The 5,278-nt window shown below is 34.7% G+C and overlaps 1 long non-coding RNA gene across 1 annotated transcript; it reads left to right on the top strand.

Annotated features, from left to right (window-relative positions):
• Positions 1-2,085: 2,085 nt before the first annotated feature.
• On the top strand, positions 2,086-2,581 carry LOC147380398 (uncharacterized). The gene is made up of 3 exons (XR_015175354.1): positions 2,086-2,316; positions 2,396-2,464; positions 2,554-2,581. It is a non-coding gene; the product is annotated as an uncharacterized LOC147380398 (long non-coding RNA).
• Positions 2,582-5,278: the final 2,697 nt, after the last annotated feature.

Raw genomic sequence — 5,278 nt, 5'->3', positions numbered from 1 at the left:
TGGTTTGCAAAGATCTTGATGATGACATTCTCTTTTCCTTCTTCGACAAAGAATGAAACACAAAAACAAAGCCATATGTTAAATCTCAAGGTACTAGGTGGCGCCTTGAAATTTTGGCATGATTTTCACTGTTTATATTAGTTTTCCAAGGCACTCAAACACCTCATAAACCATACACATGATATATTTTATATATATGCAAAAATAAAATAATAGGGGAAGCCTATATACATCTAACAATATAAGGTAGATCAGAGTGTGGAAGATGTAAATAAGATACAATATTCTATTGAAATTCCTTACTCTAACAAAAGTCCTAACCTTCGACTTAAAATCTATAATACCACTTGGATGAACAGACCTTACTAGGGGATATAACCCCAGTATTTACCAGGTAACGAACTCTGGTAGTCTATTTAACCAACTAAGTGATCCTCATTTGTTAACGCTACCCTACACCTACCTCGTAAAGTGTAAAACCTATAACTAAAAAAATGAGAACAAAAGGGTGAGTAACAATGGTTACCCAGTACGGATGGTTTGCGAACATCTTGATGACGACATTCTCTTTCTCTTCTTTGACAAAAAATGAAACACTTACATAAAGCCCCATGTCAAATCTTAAGATACTAGGTGGCGCCTTGAAATTTTGGCATGATTTCCTTTGTTTATATTAGTATTCCAAGGCACTCAAATACCTCATATACCATATAATGTTATCTTGCATATATATACAAAAATAAAATAATAACAAAAACCTATATACATCTAACAACATAAGGTAGATCAAAATGCAAAAGAAGTAAATAATATATAGGATTTCATTGAAACTCCTTACTCTATCAAAAGTCCTAACCTTCAACCAAAAATTTATAACACCACCTGGGCGAACTGACGCTGCTAGGGGGTATAGCCCCGGTACTCACCAGGTAACGAGTTCTAGTAGTCTATTTGACCAACCAAGTGATCATCACTTGTTAACACTACTCTACACCTACCTCGTAAAGTATAGAACCTGGAACTAAAATAATGATAACGAAAGGGTAAGTAATAATTGTTACCCAATAAGGAAGCAAAGAATTCTTAACAATAATCTCATCCTAATATGAACGAGTAAGCATTCTAAATCATTTCAGTACATGAAAAGTTTTACAGAATGAATTACGATTAACTGGTACATATAGCGAGGGATGAGCAACTAAACAGTTAAAAATTCATATTACATCAATCCATAGTACTTACTATAACATTTTCTTTTTACACGAATCTAATTGATAACATTGAAATAATAAATATATTTTTTATTTTATAATCCAAAATAAGGCAATATGTGCATAATACACAATGGTAGACTAGTGGAATTAGAAAGTTGGGATTCTACAATTGGATCGGTCCTAGTTGGGACATGATGTTCTAATAATAAAGTATTAATTCTTGATTTTTTGACTGGTCGATGCATTACCACATTTACGGGATAATTTATCCGGCTCAAGCTGGTCGTTTGACGTGACTATAAGCAATGGGTCGCTTTTCGATGTTTCAGAACATTCGACTACTCTAGATTATTAATGAACACTAATTAATGATTTCCATCTATGCCTATCAAGCGTGCATGTGATTTCCATTATACTACCCCATTCGTGTACAACTACCTTAACATTACAAGGTCATTAGTAAAGATAAAAAAGAAATTAACTCAAATTCTAGTTGTAACTCCACTCTCATAAACGTCCCATAACACGTATGAGATTGGTTGTCTCTACTGTACATCCCAGCATAGTATATCATTTCGGATGATATGATAGACTATCCCCTTCAGGTATTCACAAACTCTTTAACAGTTCAAAAAATAACTATATATATATAGGGAAGGGATCAGTGGACAAATTTTGGGACAAAGATCCATACAAATTATATGGATCGTTGGATCATGATAGATCTAACGGCGCAGATCGGATTGAGAATTTAATAACCTACGTGAGATTTTTCTCTCTTAAAAGTTTTAGAAATTATAAACACCTCCCCGAATAAATTAGATTTCTCTCTTCTCTCTTCTCTTTCGTTTCACCATCTCTAACTCAAGCCCTATCAGATTTCTCTAATCTCTTTGCAGAAACTGCGATCTACAATCTCTTAGATCTATGTAAGGAAATTAAGGAGAAGGAGAGTGGTAGCCACGAAGGTAAAGGAGGTTTTCCTTCGACTCCACAATCGATCGATGGAGATGAAGATCGATATCGAAGCTACGAACGTTCCATCGATGAAGAACAGACTAAGATCTTAACCATCAAGGATCATCTAGAAAATCTTGATCAAGTCTGGTTTCGATCTTAGTTTCCCCTAAAAAAAATTCTTAATTTTCTTTTATTCAATTTTAACTAAATTTCTATATCAGTCCGAAGATTCTCTGGTTAATCTTCTCTAAAATCTCGCCGACATGGATATTACATTTAAGGCTCTCAAGGTATAAATCTGAAATCGATTTCTCGATCTCGATCTCCTACGTTCATCCTTTTTATTAATTTTTTTTGTTTTTGTTTTTTTAAATTCCAGAAAACAGATATAGGAAGGCATGCAAATCTTTTGAAATATTAGGTTTCTTATTTTACTCTCAAATTTTACTAAAATTGACTGATTTAAGCTCTGTTTCTTAGATTTCATTTCAGATCTTCTCTCAATCCTCTGAATTATCTTTAAAAATCAAATCTTTTACAATTATTAAATTTTTTTTTCATAAATTACTCTACCTCTCATTCAAAAAACCAGTAAAAGTCTTCAAATTTACATGAACCACCATTGAAGAACGAATCTTCAGTTCAAAATGACAGAACCAACCAGAAAACCAATTTTACAAAAATCGCCGGGTTACAAAGACCCAAATGCCCTGGTTTCCTTAGCCCCAAAACCACCAATCTAATAGGTTGGGCAAGGTGGAAGTTGGGAAAGGTTGCGGTTTAGATTTTTTATAAGGGCGTGAGCTTGAAGAAGTTGGATGGTGGTTATCCACCTAAATGCACCATTGGCTTGCTCAAGTGGTAAGAAATTTGGATAAATTTTTTTACGCAAAATAAATAAACAAACCCCTTGAGTTGGACACTTTTGTACTTAATTATAAATGTGACGCCCCGCCAAACGTTAACACAAATCCCCATGTCAGATCTCGAGGTACTAGGTGGCACCTCGAAATTTTGGCATGGTCTCCTTTGTTTATGTTAACATTCCAAGGCGTTCAACCTGCACCTGATAAACGACATACAATCCTGCACATAAACAAATAAAATATAATACTAGCGAAAGTCTATATATGTCTAATAATGTACGATAAATCAGAGTGCGAAAGAAGAAGTTTATATACTGGATTATACAGAGATTCCTCACTCCAACAATCCTAACACTCAGAACAACATCTATAATATTCTTGGATAAATCGACACCACTAGGGGAGTATAGCCTCAATACTCACCAGGTAACAGACTCTGGTCGTCTATCTGACCTACCAGATAGTCCTCACTCGTGTTCTACACCTGCTTCGCCAAACTCCAGATCTGAAACTAAAAAAATGGAGAAGGAAAGAGTGAGTAACAATGCTTACCCAGTAAGGAAGAACACAATTTCTGCCAATAACCTCTTCTAACATGAACGAATAAGCATACTAAATCATTTTAAAATCTACAAAATTTTACAAAAGAAACTACGATTAACTGGTACATATAGCCAGGGATGAGCAACTAAACTTTTTAAAACTCACATTACATCGATCATCATTACTCACTATAACATTCTCTTTTTATACAAATCTAATTGATCAAATGGAAACATTAAATATGAATTTCATTTTATATATCAAAATAAGCAACAGATACATAATACACAATGGTGGAGTATTGAAATTAGAGAGTTGGGATTCACGACTGGATCGCTCCCAGTCGGGACATGATATTACAATTCTTCTCTGACTTTTAGTTCCTGATTTTGTGGTCGGTCGCTGCACTTACCACGTTTGGTTGACCATTTATCCGACTCAGGCTGGCCGTTTGACGTGAACGTAAGCAATGGGTCTCTTTTCGATGTGTCAGAACGTTCGACTACTATAGATTGTTAGTGATCACTGACTAATCATCTTCGTCTATGCCTATCAGGCGTGCATGTGATTCCCAAATATACAAACCATTCGTATACGACCACCTTTACATAACAAGTTCACTGGTAAAGATAGAGAGGAATATCCCGGATTCCAGTTGTAACTCCACTCTCATACGCGTCCCATACCACGTATGAGTTTGGTGGTCTCTACCGTACATCCCAGGATAGTACACCACTCCGGATGATATGACGCACTATCCCTTCAGGCATTCACAGACTCTTTAACAGTTCACAAAATAACTACATATATATATATATAATATATATATATATATTATATTTATTTGAAAACAAAAGAGAAATTAATAATACAAGGTTGAGAATAGATATCCAGTTTCCTACCATGCAAGTGTGGCCACCCGGCCTAAAATAAATAACATAAGAGAAACGTAAACAGCGCCTCGCGCTAACAGAAATTTAAATAAACATGCAACCAACAATATTATCCCTAGATATCTATTCATCAACCTACACACAACACAACAATGTAAAATGCAGACATCACCCCTTGGATGTGACTCTGACATTTTACTGTTTCATACCCTTTTTCCGATTTTTACAGTTTTCAATCTCATCAATAAAATATTCATTTTCTGATATTCATCAACTCAATATGAGTTCATTGAATATTAAATCACATTTTCCAACTATAGAATTTATTTTTATCAATAATATTGAAAAAGAATACAAATTTTGTATCAAAACGGGGTCCGAACAGTGCACAAAACCCAACTGATGGAAATAAGCCGTTAAAATACCCTACCCACGTATACTTTATTAAAAAATACAATTAAACATATCAAACATGCAATTTTTTGCGTGAATTTTTAAATAACAAATGAATTTTATATTTTGGAAATACATTAAAAATTTTCCGATAAAATCCTAAATGTAATTTTCACAATCTATGATTACTAATAGAAATTGAGAGTTCCTTACAATCTTTAGGCGAAAGGATCGAGGCGCGTGAGCGAAAATCGAGACAATCAGCGCAAAAATCGAGATGGATTGAACTTCGAAGCGGCTGATTTTTGAAATCGGCCTGGTGGTTTCGAAGATCTCGATGTGGTCGTCCTTTCTCCCTTCTGCGACGGAGGACGGTTTAACCTCGAAACGGATCAAATCCGAGGTCAAA

This window comes from Akebia trifoliata, unplaced genomic scaffold (assembly GCF_017979445.1).
Source record: "Akebia trifoliata isolate Shusen 1 unplaced genomic scaffold, ASM1797944v1 Contig01424_ERROPOS175436, whole genome shotgun sequence".
NCBI classification, from domain to species: Eukaryota; Viridiplantae; Streptophyta; class Magnoliopsida; order Ranunculales; family Lardizabalaceae; genus Akebia; species Akebia trifoliata.
The sequence above is the reverse complement of the archived record's forward strand: the minus strand, read 5'-3'. Positions and strand labels throughout refer to the sequence as shown.